Here is a 27,574-nt window from a genome sequence, read left to right on the forward strand (position 1 = left end):
TACAGGGGGCTATTTCTAGGAAGTGCTGGGGCACACGCAATCACGTCACGTGCTCCCTTCTCTCCCTAACCAGCAGTTTTGTCCAGCTGGAATCTACTTAGAGAAATTTCAAAGGCCCCCTTGAGGAAAAAGAAGCCACAAAAAGGCAAAGGGGAATTGTCCCATCGTTTGCTTTAGAAATCTGGGGAGAGAGTAGAAAGTGAATGTATGTACCAGTCAATTTAGCAATAACCAATGGGGAGAAGCAGTGGAAAAAAACTGAATTGACCTCTTGAGTTTCTCCGGTACCCCTCCAACAACGGGCCCCTCTAAGACGAAGGAAGGATGTCATCTTTGGTCTAGGGATGGCTTCAAAAGAGAACTCAAGAAAGTATAAAATATGGTCAACTGTCATTTATAACTGAGACGTCCAGGAGTCATAGATTTTTTTTTTTTTTAACACCTATGGCACCTGGGATTCCAAGGTGGCCTCCCATTTAAGTACTAACCAGGCCCGACCCTGCTTAGCTTCCGAGATCAGACAGGATCAGGCATGTTCAGGGCGACATGACCATAGACCAGGAATCACAGGGTTCAGGGAGCAAGAGGTAAGTCTTTTTTCTCTTAAAAATAATACACGCAGCTTGGCTATCAGCAATGTGAAGAAGATCCATCCCCAAGGCGTTTCCTTCCATCAGGTCGTGAAAGGCACCCGTCAGGGGTTTTCGATGTCACCCCCTAATCATTCCCCCTCCACCCGGACAGCCGGGCCTCAGTTACGGCTAGGACCAGGCAGCATTTATCACTCCCTTCGTCACGGCCCTATTTGGACTCTATGAGACAGAGGCCAAGTGAATTGTATAAAATTTTGTTCTGAGTAAAACTTAAAATGCAATAATCTGTCCTCTACTTTTGATGCTATTGGTCATCCATTTTCAAGTTTAGGAGGTCATATTTCAATGGACTTAGATTTACGTAAACAAAATCGAATTTCTTCCCACTGATAGAAAAATCATAAAAGATAAAGGATTTGAAGAAAAGCCGAAGTATAAAAAAAGCAAAGCCCTACAAGTGGTTACGACCTGTAATAAATCATGGGTGACTGTAGTGTGATTATAGTTTATCACACTTGGTTTTAAAGCTAAAGCAAGAGTAAAATCAGATTTATGTGCGATGGGCCACATAACTGGTATTTTTCCCGAATGACATTTTTTTTTTTGCTAGTTCAAAAAGAATCCATCTTATTAAAAACTTAAAGTTGTTTTTACTTAAGATAAACTTATATGACAATAGTTTCTCTAACGTTATCTCATTTGGGAGGGAGGTAACTAGGACCAGAGCAGCTGGAGACAAGATTGATGTATTATTGTTAAGAGAAGACCAGACTTCTCAATTCTGTTCCTATTTTGTACAAATACATTCATAGATTTTGCGTTTGTTTTACTTTAACAAATCATTTCTAAGAGTACGTGCTCATTTTTCACACCAATGCTGTAGTTCCTCAGAATACCCTTCTCATCTTTTATTGTTTTATCATTCTACGTTTCACATGAATAAGTCGTTTCTTTATTTCAAAACAATTTTCTGAAGCTCATTATTTAATGATAGGAGCTATAATTTTTAATACCAGACACATTATTGACTTGACAGTAATCAGTTTTTGTTACAGTAAAAAAAAAAATAGGTGTACATATAACATACGAAATTTACATGGAAATTTTAAATAGGAGTAGACCACAAAAATTATATTTAACCTGAAATGCCATTATCAGTAATAGCTACTTTCCTACCCTCTCATTCATTTTTCATATTGTTTTATTAATTTTTCAACTATTCTTAAAATTTTAAAACAGAAATTTGAAAAAATAATTCGATGAACCAGCACATTGCACACATTATGATATTTCACCTCAATTTTAACCTATGTTTCATAAAAAAAGGATATTCTCTTGTGTAATTGAAATATCATAACTAAGAAAATTAACAATAATTCCCTAACACCCAGTCTATTTTCACACTTCCCAAATTTTATGCAAATGCTTTTTATAGCTGGTTTTATTTTAGATTTTGTTTTCAAATAAAATGTAGTATTTCTACTAATCAAAAATTCTGTGCCAATCTCATGTATGAATATATAAATGTATATTCCATTTTGTATAGGTGTAAAGGCTTGATTAGATTTTATTTACATATCTCCATCCATTTTATAGGTGATATGTGTATTTCATATTGCATCGCTTCAAGAAATATATAATCTGACAATAATAGTCAGATTCTAAGACATTTCATGTAAGGCAGAGACAGTCAGGTGTCTCTAATGCAAGTACTTATAAATTTTGTGACTAAGAGTTAGAGTGAGTCATTTACGACTCAGCAGATGTGCTCCTAGAAATCATCGACCATGAAAAATTACAACATGAAAACTGTAGGGTTTGAGGAAAATGGAGTCAGAGGCACAAATTACAAAAACTTCATTAGTGATTCACTTAAAAAAAAAAAAAAACCACTAGGAAAAAAACAAAAGAAAGAAACCCAGTAAAACTCACTACAAATAGTAGCACAGTTTTACACATGTTAAATGGTTGAGAAATACATAAACACTGTAATAAGTATGGCATTTTCTCCCAATAAGACCTGAAATTGTCGTGGATTGTTCTCTGCGAATTGATGTTTTTTGACACCGTATGGACTCCCTGTTTCTTACCAACCTTTCCCTTCCTAGTTTTAGCATCCATTGATTACCCCTGCCGGAGTCAATGATTTTAATGGCAGTTGCAAAGCAGTGGCTTTCAAATTCCATCTGTCCTTCTGCATTTATGAGCTAACACTGATCCGCAGAAGAGGCTTCTCCTCTCCTGGCAGAGGTGGTCTGTGTTACCCCTTCGGCGTATGCACAAGTCTAATCCTTCTGTTCCCAGGTTCTTCTTCCAAGTTTTAAAACCATGCTTTTAGATTCCCTGAGTCTTCGTGTCTCCCAATTAAACATCCCTGTTCCTTTAAGTTTGTTTCTCACACCACATGCCTTGGAATTCCTTCACCATTCTGGTCACTGTCTTTTGAATAAGCTCCAATTTGCACACACAAGATATGATTCCCTAGTGGGGTCTAACAGGGCCCCAAATTTTTATCCGAGTCATCAATAAATTTGATCAGCAGAAGGCCAAAGACGAAGCCTCTCTTTGATTAGCATCATCTGACGTTTCTTGATTACGATCATTCATCCAGATGATCAAACTGTTCTTGCCTCTAGGTAACATTGCTCCATTGACTCCTCAAAGGTATTATATGAGAGACTTTGTCCAATGCTTTGCTCATGTCAAAATACCCTGGGTCTACAAAATGCCCCTTAATTATCCCTTTGGTCACACCGTCCAAGAAAGAAACAAGGTTAATGTAACATCACTTGTTTTTAGTAAAACGATGCCATAGCCTCATGATGCTGGCAACTCATTCATCAGTGTAACAAGAGATCTTTTTAAAAAGTAAACATGAAATATGTTTAGTAAGCATTATCTTAAATTTCAGATAAAATGTTAAGTTGTAATGCTACCTCATTTAAAATTATCTGAATTTCTACTGTGCTCTGACCACAGATGAATTTTGTAGAAGAAAATATAGTAAATGGCAATAAGAATGATTGGTTTCAAGAGAGCCTTTCATTTGTGTTTTTGATGCACTGTATTAAGTTTAATTGTTATATATTTTTAACAAGTTCTTATTATCTTCAAGAGTTTGCAATTTTCCAAAGGGGGAAAAAAAATGTTAAAGTCAGTCCTACTCTCCAAACCTCCAAATGTTAACATCATTAGTTTGGGACACCACTATGTAGCCATATTAAATAACATTTTTAAATTAAATTTATTGGCTTGATAAATAACATTTCTACATCACTGGCTTTATATGATGTTTGATAGGTCTATAAATCTATCTAAACAGAGTGAGGAGGAATCAGTTAACAGGGTCCAACTGAAGGGATCACTCAGTAATTTCATGGCAGTCAATCTGAAAAATAGATTGGGCCGTGCTTAAAATTTTAGCATTGCAAGTTAGATCCCGGAGTGAAAATTCATGCTGTAGAGTCGACATAACATTACTTCATAAAATTAAAATATCAGTGAGAAAAGTCCAATGACTATTTTTGTATAGATTGAGAACACTGAAGACATGTTTCTGGCAATAAATTTTCCTAGATCTAAAACAGCACCATCTTTGTCTTTGAATCCCTGTAGGAAAATCGATGAGTAGTGAAACACCCCAAATTTCTATTGTGGGTTACTCTTGCTGAAAAGCAACAGAGTAAGGTATGTGCTCAAAATTTTAGAGACACATAAATATGCTTTGACTGATGCACTGAAATATTTGTTTTGTTTATTTTAAGGTGTGAAGATAGATAAAGAGCTAACATCCAGGCTTAAGATTTGGGGGGTCAACAGTGAATATATAAATAACTTGATATGGACTGGAATGCTAGACATCTAATCCAGGAATATGCTTAATATTACCACAATAGATGAAAAGATCATCTCATTGTTACAAAATAGAACATACTGAAGTCAAATAATATCAATTTCAAAATAATTTTTTAAATTCTATTTTAAAAGGATTATTTAATTACTTTGTTTTCCTGAAAAAGAAATTAGCACTTGACTTTTATTTATGGGAATTCCATTAGAAATTCTGGATCTAAATATTAGTTGGTAATTTTCATTTTCTTTTTGATATTGAAATATCAATCTTTTTTCCTCAAATGTTTAATAATGTTCACATTAATCAAGGAATGAAATTTATAAGGAAAATGCTTTCTTCCTTTCTCTCCACATTGAAAACAAAACGGAAATTGCTTCTTTTTCAGTGATTTTTTTTTTTTAATCTGGGTAATTGCTGTGGTTCTGGTATTATTTATCATGTAGCCCGTATTTCAGAAAATTAAGGAATATATGTCACACAAATTAAATCAATTTATTAGTAGTAAATTACACACAATATATTTTAGTATGGAACGCTTAATGTGAATTTCATATGATCCTTCTGTAAATTGAGTTCCCTTCCCTCACCCCCTCTAAACAAACTCTGTGTTATCTGCAAACCTAGCTCTGGCTCAGGAAATTACTGACCTCGCTTTCCATCCATTTGTAGTGATTTCCCTAGGACCATAAAATTAGTGGAATAGAACATTGTCTAGATTTTGTGCCAATTACTTTCAAAGTAAACATTTTTTAACTAAAATGAATGTTGTGCCAATATATGGATTTGATTTAGAAAATAATTTTAAAATTAGAATAAAGTCTTGGCCTAGTTTCTACAGTGGTCTAACATTACCTGAGTTCATTATCCTTTTCAAATGGATGAGTTCCATTGTGGATGGCATTTAATCGCATATAATGCACATCCTTATTAATGTGAACGTTCTTATTTATCTTTTAAGAGGGAGTTCAAATAGTAAAAAAAATGTTATATTTTACTGGTCACATTAAATAATATTTTTTGGTTTGGTGAATATAAAAGGCTTTTGAAGTATAATTGTTTTCCAAACATTTATTGTGTTATACTCAATAACTCAATATTATATTAATTTCACAAACTGACAAATTAGGATTCTAATATTTCCCCCTCTATTTCTTTTGAAATAAACAAAAGTTCGTGTGAGTCTTAGATGTGCTGGTCATGTCTATTATCCTTAACTTTACACAAATACACTTTTTCTCTCTTCTAATATAAAAATATTTGTGAATAACCCACAGTATTCCATGATCCATAAAAGCAAAGGCATTCATAGAAAAGAAAGTTCTCACATAATTCGTTCTGAAATTATCTAATGTCATGTCACATTTTCTATTAGATATAAATATCAGATGATGAATATGCCCTATGCATTACAGTCTTAACTTTGAAGAATATATTTCAAAATAAGAAAATAAGAATGTAGCCACTTCTAGAGCGCACACACACACGAAGTAGACTAATTAGGACCCTTTGTTTCACACCCACACAGAGGACATGGGTGACATTATAATGAGTTCAGATATGTGAAAAAAAAATTGTATAAGAAGATAGAAAATGTATGTGTTTGCAACAAATGTCACAAATATTGATAGGAGGATTGACCTTACACAATCAGGGGACTGGGCAGGCATTCTCTGCCAGGCTGTAATCTTTCTGTCTGGGCTCTAAGCTTCCGTCTGCAGGGCCAGAGGCAGGAAGAAAGGACGGTGAAAAGTGGGGCGCATAAGGGGATCTGGAAACCACGAGCCTGGGCAGGAGCCTGCCAAGGAGGCTGGCGAGTCTCTCGTGGCTTCCAACGCCGGCGATGCAGCGCCCTGCAGGAGGACTGGGTGGGCACTTTTCATCTTAGAGCCGAGCACACTCCGGGCCCAGGCCCCAGAGAAGGGAAGGAGGGCGTGGGGGTGATGGAGCAGCTGCGGGGCCCAGGACTGTCCACGCCACCAAGGCGAGCCAGCAGGTAAGTGACAAGGTGCGCGAGCCGCCACGGCTCCTGTGCCTCTCCGCTCATCCATGGAGCGTGAGAGTAAGAGAACTGGTACTTCAGTCCCCGTCTCAACTGTCCCTGCCATACCTGGAACTATCCACGGACGAGCCCACCAAGGAATGTCGCCCAGCCCAGCCCAGCCGGCATATTGCCAAGCCGCCTGAGCGTGCTCAGGGATCATGCAGACAATGAAACGACAGCACCGTCCTAAAGCGTAGCCCCTCCGAAACACCTGCGAGCTACAGACCCGAATCGCACCTGCGCGCGCGCCGTGACGCGGTCCTGTGCCAATCGGAGCGCTGGCGGGAACCCAACATGGCCAAAGGGTTCAGCGAAGGCAGCTGGAGAAAGGGACAGTGCCCCGAGTGGCGAGTGGCGAGCAGAGTTAAGGACCAAGGAGGGACAGTGACGCCCAGGAAATGGCAACAGTGGGGAGCCATCCCCACCCAAAGTGGCTTGATTTGGCAGGAGGAGGGGACAGCTCCAAGGACAGGGGGTGGCGGCTGAGGCATCTCCACAAGACCTAGAGCCCCCGGAGAGAGCTGGGGACTGAGCACCCTGAATTCCCTCCACTCCGCGTCTCCACTCACACACTGCGCCCTGACGTTGCTGGACCCACATAGACCCCAGCAGCAAGGAGGCCCTTGGAGGAGGCCAGCCTCGGGGAGAGGAGGGTGGGGGGCGGACCGGAGTGGGAAGCGACTACGCAGCACACTGGTCACTCTAGAGCAAAATGGCCCGTTCACCAGCAGACTTCTTTTGCCGAGTGACGAGAGACGTTTGCTGATCCTTCTGAAGACGTTACCAGCCCATAACAGGAAGGTGCACGAAGGGTGATAAATTTCTGGGAAATGCTAAATTATGCCAAAGGTAACTTCCAAAGGTTTGTCTCTCCACCCATCACGGTGGTTCTCATTTGCTATTTAAGTCAGGCTCCCTCAGGGACCAGAGGAAGTGCAGACCCTCCCGGGCGCCTCCCACCCCCTACGTAGTCACCAGCTGTTGGGGGCCTGCTTCCTCCCCAGCTCTCCTCACCCCACCCCCAGCGCAGCATCCAATGGACACGCCATGCCTGGGCCGGAGGCCAAGGAAATCCAGGGCCTTTCCTGTCTGTAGGCCTGCTGCTCCCACACGAGGCCGAGGGACACAGGGGTACCTGGAAGAGGGAGGGCAAGAGCCTCATTCTGTCAGCCCCCCTGGACGAGCCCTGGTCCTGCCAGTCCAAGGTGCGGCAGCTTCCGCCAACCTCCTGCCAAGATGCTGTGCGCATGCGCTTCTGGCCAGGCGCATCAATGCCAAGGTAGACAGACGCGAGACAACCAGGAGCGGCTGAACGCGTGGGTGCCGAGGCCAGGGGCTCAGAGCAGGTGACAGACTCTGACTGGTGGGAGCTGGACCACACGTGAGCTGAGGCTCCAAAACCCCAGATCATGCTCCATTGTCCCATGGGATTTCACCAACAAAACTAATCCGAAGAGAAAGAGATTCTGGATTCCTCAGGGCAGCGTTAACCCGCAGACGGGGGCCCCTGGAACTGCGCTGGTCCCAAGCCAGCCCTGAGCAGGGCTTCAGGGCAATTTTTTCTTTTCTAGAAATTCTATCAGGGATTTTAACTGTGGTTAAAATGAAGCCAATTTCCTGTGTCTGGGACATCTTGCAAATATTCATGAAACGAGGCTTGAATCGTTGAACTGTTGAATGTCTTGGACCCTGAAATAAAGATTTTTTTGTTTTTATTTTTTTTCTAATTTAGTAATGGGGTTTTCTATTTATTAATTACTCATTAAGTGATGTTTTCTTGTAACCTAGCTATATTTCCAGTAACAAGAGCTTTTTAATACTGACATAGGATGAGAAGGATTTTATCCTGAAAGACAACTGGGATCCTTTTGACCCCTGGATGGCTCTGACAAGCTGTTGGGAGATATTTTACAGAGTTTTAATTCCCATTCTAAAAAACAAAAACAGAAACACAGCTATTTCAGAAACAAAACTATTTCGCTTCTTTCCAGATGTTTATTTGCATTCTGACACTGATAAAGTTAATTACTATTCTTGGACGAATATTTGACTCTTTTGGAGAAACACTAGAAATAGAAGATCCTGTGTAAACATTTCTACAACCTACCTGAGTTTCTCATAGCTGAGCTATCAGTATCAATTAATTTAATTATAACTGAATGTCAATTTCAAAGTGTCTATTTCCATTGATTTGATAAACAGAAAGGAATTGTCAAAATTTTGCCAACTATATCTTTGTTAGTTAAAACAATAACGGGAAAGCAATGATCTTGTCTTATAAAGCATGAATTAGCGTAAAATACTTTGCAGTTTTTCTTTTCTTTCTTGGAGTAATTACTTAGGAAATAGTTCATTCTTGTAACAGTCCTGAGTTACAAGATGGAATATATATTTAGTCTCTGATGTAAGAGACTAAAAGATATAAATAAGATTAGGGAGGAAAATATCTCTTGGATACTTCTGTTCCATGATTTAAAATAAGATAAAAATTCAAACAAAAAAATTGAGACAATGGGTCATCCTAAATGGGCAGCATTAATGTTAAAATATTTAATCATAGGATTTCTGAAAATTAGCTATTCTTTAAACCTGCATTTGTATTCATTTTTATTATATAGATGCTCATCGCCTCTTTCAAAATAAGAAGGTACACAAATGTGTATAATAATCGAGAAGCAGTCAGTAAGTTCTAGAAAATATAAAGAGAATTTATTTCATCTCACAGAAAACATTTGAGTTGTGTGTTGCTTTACAAATGTCTTAGGGTGGACGTTTTTGCTATGTCAAAGAATGACTGTGAAATGTGGGGCTTCTGTTGCTTATCTGCATGACAGAGCAGAAGTGACACTTTGAGGATTATGTTGGCTCTTCCCTCAGGAAGGGCCTGGGTCGAGGTCAGATGAATTTTCTCGGATCCATCCTCATCAGGCTCTTCAACTTCCGTGTGCACATGGGGCAGGCCAAATGCCGACCTGTCTAAAAGGTAAGCCTTGTTCCCTGTGTGAGCTGGAAATCGAGACCTAAATACACTCCAGCCATTTGCGGGAATAAAACGTTTCTCCTGCTGCCACTCAATTCTCAGCAGTGACTCAGTTGAGAGAGACTCTATTTCGGGCCGTCACTCCCCAGGGATGCCGTGAGTCCTCTAGAAAGGAGGGCTAAGCCCTTTAGACTGCTATTGTCGGCACTGCCATCCGCCTAGAATTGTTTCCAAACAAAACCGAACCTGAAAATAGTCCGCGACAGAAGGAAATCTGAATCACGCCGATGTTTCCTTAACGGCCCCCTAAGTCTTTTGTTGCTTTCTCTTTTCAAGTTAAATCCTGCCGTTGCCAGAATTTTCCTGAGTTTACGTGCGCACTCAGCAATATTTTGAAGGGCGAATCTGTTAGGAAAGTAGTCTCGAAGATCTTGGTCAAAATTACTCATTAACCATTTTTAACAGATGCTATGAGTTTGCTGTTAGAATGCAGTATGCACTGTATGACAATGAAAATGCAATATTCAAGTAGGTATTTATTGACAGGCATTCATTAATTTCCCGCGTGATGAAGAATTGTCTTTTGCCAAGTGCTTGTCTTGAGTTGATACGCAGTCTCTTCTACGTTGGGGTCTCATTCGACGTCACACTTTTTCATGATGACAACCTCGGGGTAATAACGGGAGAGCAGAGAGAGGGACGCACAGGTGGCTGACTTTGCATTTATCTTGTGGCAATTACTAACATGCAGCCGGAAGTCGTCTCTACCTCCCAGTTGTTCCTAGCTCTCTTGATGAAAAGTTTAGGAATGAGACGGCATGGGAAACTGGTTTGCCTTCTCCCCCTTTGCACGTAACTGTTGCATCATTTCTTCCCTACAAAATATGGTTACCATGGATACCACCAGAGGGTTATTTGGGCATCGACAGTAAGGAAAAAACAGGGAGACAGAGAAGGAACGTGGTCGAACTGTGCGTCTTCTTTTCATGAGGACACGGGGTTGAGAAATTCCTCGGCTTATGTACTTAGAGCCCTCACCGGTGGTGTTGAATGTTATTTCCTTAAAATGTTAACGGTTCATTAAGTTATTTAAATGAAACATCGAGTCTATTACAAATTAAATTTTAATAATTCGGGTTAATATTAATGGAGAAGAGAGCTAAATCAGGGTAAAAGAAATATGTTCCTTCTACAAAAAAAGAGAGATTTTTAATGAAAAGAGCACAGAATAATCTTTACGATAAAATATTCAATAGTTACCAGCTTCTGAATAAGTTTAAATGTATGGGAAGGCTCGATGGTTGCAAAATAATAATCGGTACTTTCCGCACAATGTGGCTGTGGACCCAAAACTCCTCTAAAAACAGTCTTTAAAATCTCTCGAAAAACATAAAATAGTATGCTAAAGTCGGGCACACTCACGTACGTACTGACCGCTTGGGAACCCCGCTCACCCCATGCTGATCGTGGCGCCTCCTCTCCGTAAGGGACAGAGGCACCGTGCGCGGAGGGGCACTGAGTTCAAATCCCGATTTTGTCACTTTTAGTAGCGTGACACCAGGCAAATTAGTTAACCGCTCCGTGACCGATTTTTCTCACTTCTAAAATGGCTACGGGTGCAAAACTAATCGCTTCAAAAGGTCGTAGCGGGATTTAAAACAGTGAAACACATGGTATCTGACAGCTTCTTGGGGCCAAAAGTTCAGAAGCGACTTAGTGGGGTGGTTCTGGTTTGGGGTCTCTTTGAACCCTGCAGCCGAGGTGCGCAGGCTGAGCTGTCGTTTAAGGCCCTGTCTGGGGCTTCCTGGTGGCTCACTCACGTGGTGGCCGTTGTTGGCAGGAGCCTCAGTTCCTATCCTTGGGCTTCTCCGTGGCTGCTCGAGGGCCCTTGCAAGATGGCGATGGTTCAGCAAGAGCCCCTCTCCCCTTCATGACTCCTCTTAGAGATTTTGATCACACCCACTGACCTCCCCGCATTCTGCTTATTGGCTACAAATCCCCAGCTGTCTGGTTACAGCAGGGAGCTGGATACTGTAACCATCCTGAAACCCATCAGAATAACGTCTTCCTTACCTAGTTCCAGCTCAGCTCGGCAGGTCCACAGAGCCCACGGGTGGCCCCCTGGCCTGCCGCACTCTGCGGTGCAGGCCTGTCTCTCTCTGCGTTCCGCTGCGGGTCAGGGCAGATGTAGTCATTCTGTGTTTTCAGCATTTTTCCATGTGATTCTGGCATCAGAACGCCCATAACTCAAATACCAAGGGCGCGGGTCAATTTCTCTGGTTTTCTTGAGACTTTCCGTCTATTGGCTTCAAGTGGGGAAGAAACTGACTCCTTCTCCACCTCATCGGAGGACAGCCTCTTCTCTCTGTGCCCTGAAGCTAGGTGGGTTGGCGAATTCAGGCCAAACAGGTTTTGGAGCCACTCCTTTGGCAAGTCTGGCATAGTTTAAGGCTTAATGCAAGGGCGCTTAGCACCTACTGTTCCCAGCCTCTGCCAGGACTCTGAGCCAAGGGGACCTTAAAATGGGCCCCGGCAGGAAAGCCATTCGGTGAGCACACTTCCACAGTACTTCTCTCGGAGGGAGCGCCTCTCTATCTCAGGTCCTCTGGCTAGCCACTGCCGACCTGTGACTCAGGACAGGACATTCGTACACACCGAGACCAAGGGTAAGTTTGTAATTGTTATGTGATAAGACGTCTGGATGACCCATATATTTTTTTTCTTGCCCTAGCACAAATCTCACGCTTTCCAAATATGTCTGCTGTTAATGAAAAAGAGTAAAATTAGTCCTATGCAAATTCTACTCGGTCTCAGCGCTTTAATAATCAGTGATCGGTGGCCTTGTGTATCACCACGTACATGCAGAAAGGAGGCAAGAGAACTATTCTGTGGAGCCCCAGCGCACATAAAAATATTAACATCCATAACAAAATTCATGTGTTTTTTTTTTCTGTTAATTAGTCTTTGGTCAGTTTCATTTGCATGCTTAAGAGATGGGAAGTTTTACCTCCTCTACCTTTTGGGTTACTGTGTTCTGAAAAATAACAGTGAAAGAAATGAAAGATGCAGTAAGGAATTAGGTTTTCATTGGTGGAGTTCAGGACATGCTACCCCCGAATGTGGCGCCCTGGCGCATGGAATTTCTCAGGCTGAAGGAATCTGAGGAATGGCCCGTGCAGGAAGGAGTGCCTGACCTTCCCCGGAAGCAGGTCATAAAAGGGAGGAAAGACTTTCCGACCCACCTCTGAAACAGGTCAAACACACCCTTTTTACATCAGAGAAAAGGATCGTCCTCATCTGCAGAGACAGAAGGACACAGCAGAATCTGAACACACCTGCTGAGACTCCCGAGTCACCACACCGAGCGCAAGCTCTCGGTCCTATCCGACCTTCCCACAGCTTCCCACTCGTCGCCAGGGATGAAGACGCTCGGGTTTAAACATTTCTTCGGATCTTATTTCTCATATGAAGTCTCCTGTGACACTTAAAACTTCCATTAAATAAATTCGTACGCATTTTAGGGGTTTAAAGTGAATCAGAAGAGTCAACTAGGATTCAAGGGACGGCGACAAAAATGTCAAAGAACTTCTAGATACGTTTCACAATCACCAAGCTCTTTCATCTTGCTCTTGAATTGTCCTCACCTGTTAATCTCTTAACCCCACCCTAATCCATTCACTTAACTTCTGCGACCCCCACCCTGGTCCCAATTGCCCTCACCTCTCTTCCCCTTGCTTCCGACTTGGTACTGCTAAAACCCATTCTCCACTCAGGCGAGGAGAGAGATCTTCTACGAACGTAAATGCAGCACGCCCTGCTCCTTCCCATGACTGTTAGGATAAAAATGGACCTCCCACCCGCGAGGCCTGAAATGGCTCGGCACCTGCCTGCATTCTGACCTCGTCTCCTGACGAGCCATTACCTCTCGTCATGGTCCAGACACACCTGTCTTCTTCCTTCCTCAACTATGGCAAGGCCCGTCACAGCTCTGAGCTTCTCCGAGAATGCTTCCCCGCCCGGTCCTCCGCATTGTTGCCTCATCTCCTTCCCTCGAGGTGCTTCCTCACGGCGGCCTGCTGGCGTAAACTCCTGCAAGCGCCACCAGCCCCTTGCCCCGTCCCCGCGGACCTCGTCCCCCTGTCTCCTCCGTGGCATGGCTGCCATTTTTGTTCCTTCGTTTAATAATGGGATATTGACTCTTCCCTCCCCTTTCTTCTCCATTCCCACTAAATTAATCTCGTAAAGGCGACACCTGATCTGCCCTGCTCACTCCCTTGTCCCCTGCACCTGGAACAAGGCCCGGGACAGAGAAGATGCCCCATCAATATCTGCTGAATACACGAAGCGGCAGGGTCACTCCGTGCGTCTCATGGGTCCGCTCCCTGGGTTTCCGCCCTCTCCAAGGACGTGGCAGCCAGTTCCCCGAACGCAACAGGAATTTATGGTCTCACGGTTCTGCAGACCAGGCGTCCGCGAGCCGCGTGCGGGGCAGGGCCATGCCGGCTCCACAGGGTCTTGCAGGGCGGGGGGACCCTCCCGCGCCTCTTGCAGCTGCTGGTGGTCCTCAGCGATCCTCGATCCTCCATCCTCGGCGCGCCTTCGCCCCGGGTGGCAGTCCGAGCTCTGCCTCCATCTCTCATGGCGCGCTCTCGTGTTCGTCTTTGACAAATATTCCTCTTATAAGGAATCTGGTCGGTGAATAGGGCCCACTCCAACCCGCTATGACCTCATTTTGAGTTGATTACATCTGCGAAGACTCTATCTCCAAATGAAGTCACCTTCACAGGTATGGGAGGGAGGTAGTTAAGACTTCAACAGATCTTTAGGGTGATACAATTCGACCCACAAATAGTTCCTAACGAAGGAAAATGTCTTTTCAATTTCGACTTTGTGACTCTTACTTTAGATTCTCTGCTCGGGTTGGAAGCCGGCCCTGGGCAGCTCACTTATCTGAGACCACGATACCCTCCGAAACCCTGCCAAGCCCCTCTTCGTGGGGCGGAGGCAGGGAGTGTTAATAATTCTGCTTGAACCTGCTGGTTGTCAGTTGCTACTCATTTCCGAAGAGCTACCACTAACGCACTAGACTAGCTTTCACAGGACACATGCCATATTGGATCCCTAGAAGGATTTAATATTCATTCTAGTTGTATAATTTAACTGTATTATAAGCTTTCTTGTTGGGTAGAGGAGCTAATCTGTGAATCTAATGACCATTTATAATGCTGCATTTTTCCTTAGAAACGTTGAAGTTATAATCTAAATTACAAATAAACTCTTGGAATGGAATTGCATAGATAAATTGGGCAACACTTAGAAAAGTTAAAAACGATACGAGAATCCAATAACAATATGATAGTAATATACGATCACAGGGTAATGAACAGCTGATGATGTCTAAAAGTGCTATTGCTTCTAGGGACGTATTTGTATTTTAATAACTTTGAATCTAAAGAAACGAAGTTGTAATATAGAATTTTAGTTGCTGTCACAGGAGGTACAGTGTTTTTTATTTGTTTGTTTGCTTGCTTGCTTGTTTTCTGGATTGGCAGGCCCTCTTGTTGCTTTAGAATCACAAGCATGGGGAGAAGTGTGTGTTACCTATAAATGCTGACTCTGCTGTGGATTTTGAATTCAGTGAACTAACAACTCACTCCATCTTGCCATAAAAACGAGGTGGCTTTAAGAGATGGGATTCTACTCAAGCTGTAGTCTTGCTAGGAAGAGGTGCTAAGTGCCAGGCCACCTGGAGCTGCCCATGGGACTTCTGGCTCTATGCCTGTTGGACGGAGTGATTCCAGCACTTTCTTCCATCGTTGGGTTAACGGGGGATTTCCTGTGATGTGATTCTCTGCTTGGGGACACACCTCCTTGTAAATTGCCTGCAGACCGAGGCGAACACATGCCATCAACTCCTCACTGAAACGGGTATTTGTTGGATTGTTTCGCACTAAATCGATAGGGTTACTTTACACAGGGAAATACTCCTCCTAAGTCATCGGGGGGCCTGGGCCCTGGAAGCAGAGAGGGCAGGCGAGTGCAAGGTATTTATTTTCATTTGTCTGCAAATAAAATCTTTGACTTGGGCCTGATGTACCAGGGGCTCTAATGTAGGAACAGTATTTTGTTTAAGTGCTACCTTTCTGGGGAAACAAGCAGGTGCCCACACACCTTCTGCCAGGTCTTAAAAGCCCTCAGAGTCCATTTTCCTGGGAGGTACCACCATTCCTTTAAGAGGTTCTCAGCTAACAGAACCTAGCTGCTGGTCAAAACTGCACATTTTCCCTAAATATTTATGCTCTGGAAACCAGGAATTTTTCAGTTCCCAAAGGACAACGCAGCCACCCCTGTTTCTTAAAAGTGGACTTTCGAAAGCGTTTTTGAAAGCCCATTTATTAACGGGCTGGCCTCGAGCAGATGGGGAGAGGAACGTTCACGTCCATATTTATTCATCACACGTTTCTGGAGTCCCGATTGCGTGAAAGCGTTTCTTTCAAGGCACAGGTACGGGAAACACAGAGAACAAACACAGCACCTGCGCTCAGAGGAGCGAGGACAGATGGGAGTCAGTGCAGAGTGCGAGGAGGGTTTGGAAGGGGAGGCACCTGGGCGGGTTTTCTGAGCAGGAAGACATCGCTCGCCTGCCATGGGGCAGGGCCGAACCTTGACTGACGATGGATCAGCTTTTCAATATAAAGAGACAATCCGGAGGGTGGGGCTGACGAGGAACTTTCTAGGCAGGGAGCAAAGCATGCGTTAAGGGCCGGGACTCTCTGGAGAGCAAGGTACCCAGCTGAGCCCAGGAAAGCGTGACAGGGGGAAGCCACGGGCCGACTCCGAGGCTGAGGCAGCAGTTTGGTCCAATTCTTGGAGAGCCTTGAATGCCAGCTGACTGAGTCACTACCCTACACTTCAGGTGAAAGGCGGAGCGAACACAGGATTTTTATCTGAAACGGAACGATTGTGAGATGAAAGGTGGCAGGCACTATTAACGTTTGTGCCTAGGCGAAGTGGGACCTGCGGTGACACTAGTGATTGGGAAACTGCGAAGAGAAGCCTTGACTGGGAGGAGGCTGCGGTGGCGTCATTACAGAGCGAGGGGCAGGGGGAGGGGCGGGCAGGCCTAGGGGCGCTGTGTTAGTCCCCTGGGGCCGCCGCCACGGAGCACCACAAACTGGGTGCTTACCACAATAGAAATCCGGTTCTGGAGGCCAGCGGTGCAAAGTCGAGGTGCTGGTCGGGCCACGTCCTCTCGGAAGGCCCCACAGGGGGGACGCTTCGGGCCTCTTCCTACTCGTGGTGGTGGTGGTGGCAGACCTGGGCTTCCCCTGGCGCGTGGACGCATCACGGCAAACCTCTGCCTCCACGGCGTTCGCCCTGTGAGCCTGCATGGTCTTCCCGTCGCGGGTCTGTCTCTGGGTCTCTTTCCCTCGATCACGTGGCATTCAGGTCCCATCCTACTCCAGTATGTCCTCGTACCAACTTAACCCCATCCGCAAAGATCCCACTTCCAAACGAGGTCATATTCGGAGGTTCTGGGAGGATGTAAAGCTTTGGGGCCCACTCTTTGCCCCAGTGCAAGTACCAATGGGGAACTGTGAATGTGTGGAGGGTAGCCAGTGACCCCGGCAGGAGGCAGGAGGCGGGGGAAGGGCCACGGGCAGGCGAGATCGTAGTGAGAGTGTGGAATCTGCTCACCTGGCAGCCTCCCCAGGGGCGTGGGGGATGCTCTGAGCACTGAGCAGGGTGCATTTGAAACATCAGGACAAGATTGCAAGGCTACCCACTGTACCTCGCCCTGTTTCCCGCCAATCTCCTCCAGTCTAGGCTCCTCTCTTTTCCCCTTCTGGAAGAGGGGGAAGGCGTTTCACACTAGGAATCAAACCGGACTTGAATTGAGGAGATGGCAGTTCAAGTCATGACTCAGCGGCTTTTAACTCTGTCACCTTGGGCAAGTCACGTGATCTCCGAGTCTGTCTCCTCTTCTATAAAATGGGGACATTGAGGATGACAGATCAAGATCCTCCAGGCTCTGTAAGCTAGGACTTTGGAGGAGGAAGAGGAACTGTGGTCTGCCGCCCATCAGGGAGCTTTCAATAGGACCCTTTGCCGTCCGCAGCGTTTAGCTGGTGTACCAGACGGCCCTTGCTGCTGCAACGACAGCAATTTCCGTGAGCACAACAGGGATTTATGAGAAGACTACTTGGGCCGGCACCGAGAACGATCTGGTCCCGGTACCATACCACACCGGGCTGGGTCCGGTTCCGCTCCTTTCCCACGCACCTCCCCCATGTTCCCCTTGCTTGCTCAAAGGTCAGAGTCTTGGGCAGGAGTCTCAGGCCCAGGCATGTCTTTCAGCTGTATTGTTGCTGTATTGTTATCCTGTTATCACTATTATTTTAATTTAGAGGTTAAAAGCTCATATTCTGAAATCAGAGTAACCTATGTCTGAATTCCAGCTCTTGCCCCCGAGTAGCTGTGTGACTTTGGGAAAGTTATTCACTCCTTATACTTGTATATACAGAGACCCCTCATCTGTAATGTGGGGCATACTATTGACTTTATAGATAGATTGTTAAAATTAAAGGAGAAGATATATGCAAAAGAGCTTAATGCAATCGATGCCCGGCCTGTAAGGTATACATTACTTCGTAATAATAATAGTCATTATGGACCAGGCAGCAGGTTAAGTGGCTTCTGGGCATTATTTCATGTAATCTTCACAACTATTCGATATAGTTACTATTAACCTCCTCCCCCTTTTACCTTCCCCTTCCGGCCCTCACACCCTTCTCATAAAACAGAAACTGAGGTTACAACTGAGAAACTTGGTTAAGGTTACACAACTATATGAATCGTCGAAGCCCAGAAGCCAGACCAGCCCAGCCAGACTCAGAAGCAGGGGGTCTTTATTCGTCTTTATTTGTCTCCCGGGCTCAGCCCGCTGCCAGCTCAGCGCTCAGCAGGCCTGCTGCACAGCTTCCTGTCCCCTGTCGTCTCGAGATCAGGGGAGGAGGGACACGTCTCCAATAGTGCACTCTATCCCAGGGGTCTTTATCTGAAGGGCCTTAAAGCACTAGGCGGCGGGGTCAAAATGTCTGCTGCTTTTCTGAGTACTATTTGTTATTACCGGCTACCTGCGTGATCCTTGTTTTTTAGTCTACATTCACTGTGATTAGTCATTTGAGAACTGAGGTGTGTTCAATCAGCGTAACGTAAGAAGAATGGTAGGGTTTGTTTAATGAATGAAAGTAAGAACGGAAGATGACAGTGGTCTGGTTAATCACACACAACAAATGACATCAGCGTTGTACGTACCATTCGGTCACACGAACTGATTGAATCAATCGCCTGCCAATCCAATTTTTAAATTATTAATCTAGATTTTGTGGTTAGATGAGTATTGTATATCAGACATTTGTAGGAATTAAGATCAATTACCCGACCTTTTTAACTAACAGCTTTTCTGAGATATAATTCAGAGGTAAATCCACGCATGAACAACTTTCACTTGTTCCCCTTGGCCTATTGGTTTCCTTTTTAAAAGGTCCATACTTTCACAGACAAGGCTTTTAAAGTCGACAATTCTTAGGTTAGATTTTAATACTCATCTTTAATCGCTTTTCTTCCAGAGAGAAAAACATATTTTCCTGGTGCTTCTCATTGACAAAAATAAAATTAGCTGTTTATTTTTTTTGCTACATATCAACAGCACGTTCAGCCAATTTCCAAAGAAATGAGTCAAGTTACCAAACCGCAACTCCACATCACACTATCTCGGAATTCAGCGGCGCAGACAATAGTGAACTATTTATTACTTGTTTGAAACCCGGGCTAAGCGGAAAAGTGGGTGGCTTGAAACGGGGACCAAGTTTTCTCCGAACCAGCAAAGGCGACGACGGAGCCCGGCGCGCAGCGGGGACGGGCGCCCCCCCGGCGGCCCCGCTCCCGCGAGCGTGCGCGGCCGCGGCCGGCTCTGCGGCCCCGCGGGGGCGTCCGGGGGCGCGGGCGCCAGGGGGCGGCGCGGGGAGCCGCGCGGGGGGCGTGGCGGGGCGGGGGGCGCGGGCCCGGCCGGCGGGGGCCGCACCCCGCCCCCGGACGTCCCCGCGCCCCGCGCGCCCCGCCCCGGACGTCCCCGCGCCCCGCCCCCCGCGCCGGGACGCCCGCTGCGCCGCGGGCCGAGTCGCGGGCGCGGGCGCGGGGCGCCCGTCCTGCAGCGGGCGGCGGCGGGGGCGGAGCCGGAGCGCAGGGGCCGCGCGGCAGTGGCGCCGGCGCCGGGCGAGGAAGCGGAGCGGGCGGCCCGCGGGTGAGCGAGCGGGCGGGCGGGCGCCGCGCGGGCCGGGCCGGGTGCCGGGCGCCGCGGGCGGGGGGCCGGGCCGGGGGGCGGCGCGGGGCGGCCGCGGGGCCGCGGGGCGGGGCGGGGCGCGGGGCCCGCGGCCTGCTTCCGCCGCCGCCGCCCGGCCGCGCTCGGGGCCGCGCCGCCGCCTTTGTTGCCCGCGGCCCGCGGCGCCCGGCGCGGCCTGGGGCGCGGCGCGGGGCCTGCGCGGCCGCCCGGCCCCCTCGGCCCGGGCCCGGGGCGCGGGCCGCGCGCCCCCCGGTGCCCGTGCGCGGCCCCGTGCACGACCCCGACCCCGTGCCTGTCCCCGACCCCGTCCCCTGTGCGTCCCCGTGTCCGTCCACGACCCCGACCCCTCCCCGTGTCTGTCCCCACCCCGGCGGGGGGCCGCGGCCGGCCGCCACCCAGGCCCGCCCTCCGCCGGCGGTGCGGCGCCCTCCGGTGCGGCCTGGGCTCGCAGGTGCCCGGGCACCCACGCGGGCCTCAGGTCCCCGTCCGCCCCGCCGCCGGCAACTTCGGGGACAGCGCGGTGGCGCGCCGGGCGGCCGCGCTGTTGACATTGCCCGGGGCAGGTCCCGGCGCACAACTTGGCGCGTGTGCAGCGATCCGGGGTGCCAACTTCACGTGCGGGCGGAATGTGGAATTCGGGGTTCCCGTCCCCACCTCTTGGAATCGAGGGCCAGGTGGGACCTTGCGGTGCGACCCAGGCTTCCGGGAGCGAAGTCCGTGAGGTCGGGTTCAGAGCAGCAAGTGCTTCCTGAACGTCCGCCCCGCAGGCGGCGCGGTGGCAGGTCGCAGGTCGCGGGAGTCCGGGCCGCGCGGGGGGAGCGAGGCGCGCGCGCGACGCGTCCCCCGTGCGTTTCCAGTGGAACGTGCGCCTTGGAATAAAAATGCATCTATAATCAAACAAAAGCAAATCACAGGAAGCATACACTTCTCTTTGACTTTTTTTAACCCAGCAAATACCACAACATGAAACACACCGAGCTCTCGAATGAATGAATGAATGAATTTTAAATGGAATAATCAGTGTTACGGAGAGTCAGCGTTGTTTAAAAACATGAACGGCGTTGTTGATCAAGCTTCACGGGGGAAACCCCGAAACTCGCCTGTGCTGCACGCTCTGCCTGCGCTTCCTAGTTTCTCCCGGCTGCTGCATCGCCCGGCTTGGATTCCCCGGGGATCAGAACCCCTCGGGCTTAAATGCAGTATGTGGGTCACTCCTTGGGTTCCAGCACTGTCCCTAATGCAGAAGCTGGCTCCCCGATGGGGACTGGGTAAGGGTTCTTAGGAGAACTCACTGTCACAGGTTTTGCAAGTGCTGCCCACCGTTCGGTCTGGGGAAGGATCAGCCAGCCAGGTTACTCACCTGAGCCTTTGCGGTTTCCAGGACTCCCTTCCGCATCTCTTTGAAACACTCTTTCCTTTTTTAGCCTTTATTATGATCTTCACCTCTGAGTCCGTGGGATGTATGTGCCCTGTCCCCTTTTCCTTCTTTACTGGGAAGATTGGCAGGCCATATACGAGACCCCCACAGGATCCAGGGACACACCCCTAGGTGTCATCTGGCACCCACCCAAGGCCGCAGGGAGTGGCAGAGTAGGGGTGAGGGTACCCCAGACCCGGGCCGTTGGTGGCCTGGGAGGACAAGCCACTGTGCTGACTGGACGCCTCCTTTCAGGTCCTGAGTGGGCCTTTGAATGGCCCTCGTTTCGGGGACGAGGAGCAAGTATCTTAAGATTGTCTTGTTGTGTAACTTTGCTCCTTAGAGAAAACTCTGTTTTCTCCTTTGTGGCCAGTCCTCAGGAAACTTGTGTGTTACTAAGAGTAGTAGCTTTTATTTTACTCATAGAAGTAATTGTGTGATCTTATTTAAAGTCATAATATGCTCTGGAAAAAGGAAATGTGTCCATTTCCGAGTTTGATGCAGTTAACTGTTCTCTCAAAAATATGCAGTCATGTGAAATGGGTGGATACACACAACTGTGTCGAAATCAGAGGTCAGATATCCCATGTTTGATTTCGTAAAGTAATGGATGTGTATAGCTCTATTTTAATAGCTCGTCGGGGTAGGTAGGTAAATGACCTAGAGCCGAGATCACCTCCTGCTGTTTTTCGTTTGTGCATCTTTTATGGGAAATGAAGAGTCTGTATCAGCTCTGTCTTCGTCCCTAACCTTTCCCACTTTGGGAGTGGCGCAGCTGGTGCCTGAGTGCTTCTGCGAAATTACTCCTTGTAAATGGAGGAATTTACAATAGCGCATGTCATAAAAAGGGGACACTTTTTTGTATGACTAGACGGATCCACAGAGTTGTCCAGGGGGCGAAATAGGAACAGCAGCGGGGCATGCATTAAACCGTATCGAGAGTGAAGTTGTCTTTTTGTTTTTATGGCTGACATGCAGTATATAACCTGTAGGTTCAGCTAGTAAGTAGTGAAAGTTTTAGGACTCAAGGCACATTTTACCTAAAACTCAGGGGCCTTGATGATTCGCACGAACATCAAATTTTACTTAGTTGGCGCAGTTGTTCTTAGGTGGTGGTTGGTCTTGTCGACGTTTCAAGAGTAGACATACTTGGATGAAGTCATTGAAGAGTTCAGTTCGCTCATTGCACACAGAGGGCATCTGGGAGATGCTGCATCTTAAGGAAAGAGTACACATGACTAACCTCGTGACCTTGAACACATATCCCCTCCGAGTCTTATTCCTCAAATGGGGCTAAAGTGGGGATAATAATCACTTTGACAGAGTTATTGTATTATATTTTGTTTAGAGTAAAATCTAAACTCTTTACCATGGGCTAAAAGGTTTGGCCTCGTTGTGCAGAAATTCATAAGGTGGGTTTTAAAATAAACTCTGAGTCTTACTTGCCTGGTCTGTAAAATCGTGCTTTTCTCAGCATTGGTGTGAAAACTAAATGAGATAATGCATATAGATGTACAAGTTCAGTGCCTGGAATATAACACGTACTAATAGTAATAATTAGCTTAAAATATCCTCTGATCAGTTAAAAGGAGTATCCTGGGTTATCAGCAATGGTCGTTCTTGTTAAATAAGCCCTGTGTGAGAGCGAATGGCAGGCTGCAGAAGCATGCACGTGCCCGCCGCTGGAGTGTGAGGGCCGCACGTGGTCGCGCGGGAGCTGCCGGGTGGCTGGGCGCTGGGCCGTCGTGGCCGCTCCCGGGCGGTCTGGGCGTCTGCGAGGCCCACGCTCCTGCGTTCACGCCGTTTTCATGTTCTTTTACCACTCAGCAGCTATCACACTGACATTTTTTCTTAAAATTATTAAAAGGGCCTCACACTCGGAGACCATGTTTGAGGAGCGGCGGCTCTCCCCTTGTCCCCGGGAGAAGACTGTCGAGTAGCGAAGAAAGAGAAGACGAAAGCATGAAGACAAGGCCGGACCTCTGAAGGCCGGGAGACAGCAGTTACCTGAGCGTCACAAGCCCTGAGCTGTCACTATGCCATCCCGAAGTTTCCCAACAGGTAAATTTGGCGATTTAAAGAGGCGTCTCTGTATACAGCAGTTCAGTGGCTGTATCAGATTGTATTTAATTACACCGCTGTGTTTATTTTTTTCAGAAGACATAAGAACATAGAGCTATTAGATAATATTTTTTGTCAAACACAATTTTAAGAGTGCGATGTTATTCTTCAGAACTGTTCAGAGAAGGTGTGTTCCTGGAGCGCTCTAGGTAGCCCGGTATTCGGGGCCGCCTACAGCTGGTACTCAGAGCCAGCTCCGGGCCACACCAGGAGCGGGCTGGGTGGTCGAAGCAACAGGACCAACACGCGTTTTCAGCAAGATGCATGCTTCCTGGTAGACGCGTTACTTCGTATGATTCTCCTTTCGTGAATTTCATTTTGATGTTTATAGTAAGGTTTTTTGTTACTGAAGCTTAATTTTGGTTTTAAAGGAAATAGTAACCCTTTGACGATAGTCATTTTTGTCTATCGACATTGCTTTGAAAGTGAACACAGACGCACAGGGACGAGCATTATTACCAAATATCAGACTGTCGGAACATGCGAGCCTGCACCAAACTTAGTCTTGTGTTAGGATTTTGGTGATTTGGGACATTTGCAGCATTACTGCATTGTAGAGTTAGAAGGAACCTTCTAGTCATTGACCAGCTCCGTTGTCCCACAGATGAGGAGGAGATTGAGACTGAGGGTGGGGACATCGCCCGCCCAGAGCCACGGGCCCTGTGACAGAGTTCGGAACGGAGCCCGCCGTGCGCAGCCCGTCTCGCCACTGATGCTAGATGTGTTCATTCACTCCCAGGGACTAGGATGTGTGGGCCGGAGTCTTCGTGGGGCGTGTCGTAGTCGAGCTGGCTCGCAGGGTGACCTGCCTTCGATCGGGAAGAGCCGCAGATGGCAGGGGCGTCACCTGAGACCCCGCCGGGCAGCAGGAGCTGGGGCATCAGCCTAGAGATTCTTTGCTCCCCGTTCTCTGTTTCTCAGTTTGCTTTGATCTGATGGAGCTTCCTGGACAGGCGATGGGGGTTGTGTGTACATGCGTGTGTGCACACGCGCGTGTGTGCGTGCTTGAGACCCTGCAGGCCAGAAAACGCCTGTGTTCTGAGTCTTTGCTGGGTGGTCTGGCCGTGCATCGGGGCCTGGGTTACGCCTTAGGGGAGGGCAGGCTGTGCCGGTGGCCGAGTCACTGAAATCCCGACGCGGGCCGAGGGCCTTTCTCGCGTTCGCCAGCTGGGCCGTGGCCCGGGGGCTCCGTGGCCTCTTCCTTCGGATCCAGCCCGCTTTCCCCTGCAGTTTCCCCACCCGCTCCCAGGCCACCTCAGCAGACGCAAAGACAGTGGACAGGCCACGGGCTGGCACAGCAGTGACGTGTGGCCTTTGCTCACAGCCCCTCGGCGAGCAGCAGCCGTATGCCCCTGCAAAAGTGCCGGGAAACGTAGGCGCACACGAGAAGGCGTCGATGGTGAACGTGCCGTACCGAAATCTGTCTTCTGCTGGGATTTCGAAGGCGCCGCGCGACCAGCTTCCAGGGCTGCCGCTCACTCGCTGTCCGGTCGTTCGTATATGATTTCTTTCCCGTTCTAGAAGCTTGGCGCTTTCGTATGATCTCCTAAATCCTGAAATTTTACCGTGATGTGCCCGAGTGTTATGTTTTCCTTTTGAGCGTTTCACGAGTCCTCTCAGTCTGTAAACCTGTGTTGTTGCAGCTTCGGGGAAATCGTAAACATTTCTTGCGTCATTTCCTCCCCGCGGTATTTTTCTTTTCCTGGCCGAAGCTCTTCGTCGGACGTGGGACCTCTTAAACTGATTTGTCGATTCACTTTTCTCCAGGTTTTCCGCTCGGAACATTTCTTCCAGCTTTTGTCGCTCATCTGGAGCGCGGCTCACCGCGGGCCGCGCGCTCCCGTTTGTTCCGCCGCGCGGCTCGGCTGCCGGTCGGGGCACAGCCTGGGGCGCCCGGAGGCCGCGTGTCTGGGGCACAGGGCTGCGGGCGCTGTGAGCTCCCGTCGCGTCTCGGGGACTCTGTTCACCTGGGTGTGGTCCGTGACCAGACACTCTGCATCCAAACCCTAAGTCCCGCTTCACTCTCCGCGTTTCCAAGCACGTGTGGCGAAAGTCGGCACCGTTCAGGCCCCGGCCCTGCGTCCAGCCCCAGCTCGGCCGGGGCACGGCCGCCAGCGCCACCCCTGTAGCGACGGGACGGCACAGGTCGCTCAAGCGACAGTCCTTCAGCTACGTGGTGGCATTTGGATTGCATGCCCTCGATGGCCTGGGCAGTTTGACGATCGCCTCAGAGTGAACACAGATATTGAATCTTCTTGATTCGCATGATTTCGTGGGGTTTCCTGGGTCGAATGAATAGCGAACCATTTTCAGAGGTCACTTCAGGCCACTTACGGGAAGGGCGCTTATCGATTTTTTTAAAGTCAACTTCCTTTTTTTTGGTTCTTTTTCTTTGGGGAAATTTTCTCAGTGTTTCGTTCTTTGAATTTTTCATCTTGGCTATAGGAGTTTTTGTTTTCTAACTGTTCTCTCCCCACCGTTAAAATGCGTAGCACGTGACTCTCGTTTCAGGTTTGTGACACCTTTTCTTGGGCTTCCGTTTGTTGCCTTCCCTCCCATGGGCTCGGCTTTCTCCGTTTGTCTGAGCCGGTTCACGCTGTCGTCACTGCTTGTCATGTGCTTTCCGGTTTTTATCGTCCCCGTGGGTTTATTATTGTTATTGTTGTTATTTCGGATAGTGGAGATAAATACATGTTTCATAAGAGGCTCATCCAGAGTTTTTTGTTCTTTGTAATAATTCTCATTTGTTTTGCCAGCATCAGTGACTACTAAAGCCTTTCACTTTGGGGAAACCCACATCTAATTTTTCTCCAAGTTAAAGTTTTCCAATAGCGTGTCATGAAGGCATGTCTGTCACTAAGCTCTGTGTAACTTAAATATGAAACGCCTGCTGACCTGTGGTGGGCAACAAAATGTTTTAAGTTGGATCATTGTAAAGACATCAAGAGGTCTCGTGTTCGGCAACCAAAATAAGTGATTACTTGTGACAGTTATTTTACAATACGTGCAGCGTTTTCCATTTTGCAGGATTTTTATATCGCCTGCTTAACAGGATTGTATTATTAATTTGAATAACTATTGCTCTCCGGGATCCCCTTTATCTCTGAAGATCAGTGAATGAGATTTGTGTTTGCTCTTCATATGTACTTAGTAAATCTACTGTGGATTGTTTTTTGTATCCCAAACCCGTTATTCTTAATTTCAGTGTACTTATAGAAATTGAGGAAAGGCACTTTTAACTGAAAGCTCATATTTTCTAACGCAAACTGACAGAAAAACTCTTACGCATTCTATGTAAAAGCATTTGAATAACTGACACATTGCTTTTTAAATCGGAGCTTTGTGTTAAGGTCTGAAGGCTGAGAGCATTCAAAGAAATCGTGTCTCTTTTCAGTTATTTCTATGCGTATGTTGCCTGTCGGAGTGAAAAAATTTTGCCTCAGTAGTTCAGTATTTAAGAGGCGATGTGTATCAACAACTTAAAACGTCGGAGGACTGAGAGCAGAGACGCCTCGCTGTGCTGGTGGGCGCCGCAGCCCCCCACGGGATGGAGACGGAACGGCAGGCAGGTCGCCGGGCCCTGCGCAGCTGTCAGTTTGTCAGCAGGTCCCGAAGCGTCTTCGCCACCAGGTAGTGTAAACAGGGAGGTCGTTCTTTCTCATGGGCATTGACAGTGGTGAGATTGTTTAGGGAATGCGCTATAATGCTTTTAGCTAAAATATTGGCACGTGAATAGAAAGGCGTAAAAATACAGACATCGAAAATGTAATATGCATATATAAAGAAAGCGATGGATTATTATGTGGGTGTACCGCTTTTTAAATCCAGCATGCTAAAATCTGAATCAGAAAATCGAGGCCTGAGTTTATGTCATTAATTCTTATAAGCCACCTCCATTAACATTTTACCTGGTTGAATTTATGACTTTTGTAATCAATTTAATGGGCACGTATTAAACACAATTATAGGAACAGCTGCTGAGAACTGCTCATGGAGAAGTTCTCTGTATGCAGGCGAAATTTCTGGCTGCATGTTTTTATTTTCTTTGCGTCCGCCACTTGCAGAGCCGGATGTGTTCCAGGCCTCAGCGTCTTCTGCGGGAACAGAGGCTCAAGCGCTTTCGGGCCCCGTCCCGCAGCGGACGGCCTGCCCCCCTGTGGTCGTGCGTCGGGGGCCTACGGAATGGGAGTGAATCACTGCAGAATTTACAGAGCATCTTCTGCA

General features: G+C 47.3%; 1 protein-coding gene and 1 pseudogene across 5 annotated transcripts in view; one reads left to right on the top strand and one right to left on the bottom strand.

Annotated features, from left to right (window-relative positions):
- Nucleotides 1-439: 439 nt before the first annotated feature.
- LOC118610260 lies at nt 440-558 on the bottom strand (annotated as a pseudogene).
- An 8,839-nt stretch (nt 559-9,397) lies between these two features.
- The window catches only part of SOCS6 (suppressor of cytokine signaling 6), a 38,461-nt gene continuing 20,284 nt past the window's right edge, over nt 9,398-27,574 (top strand). Inside the window, exons 1-3 of one of the 5 annotated variants that reach the window (XR_004953769.1) lie at nt 19,658-19,773; nt 23,097-23,290; nt 23,955-26,060. The gene's annotated coding sequence lies outside the window, so the exon portion shown is untranslated. Of the gene's footprint in view, nt 9,471-19,657; nt 19,774-20,209; nt 20,487-23,096; nt 23,291-23,954; nt 26,061-26,744; nt 26,981-27,574 lie in introns of those variants that run through there. The other 4 variants (XM_036230134.1, XM_036230133.1, XM_036230131.1 and 1 more) reach the window with 4 other exon arrangements.

Source organism: Rousettus aegyptiacus, unplaced genomic scaffold (genome assembly GCF_014176215.1).
Source record: "Rousettus aegyptiacus isolate mRouAeg1 unplaced genomic scaffold, mRouAeg1.p scaffold_m13_p_12, whole genome shotgun sequence".
NCBI lineage: Eukaryota > Metazoa > Chordata > Mammalia > Chiroptera > Pteropodidae > Rousettus > Rousettus aegyptiacus.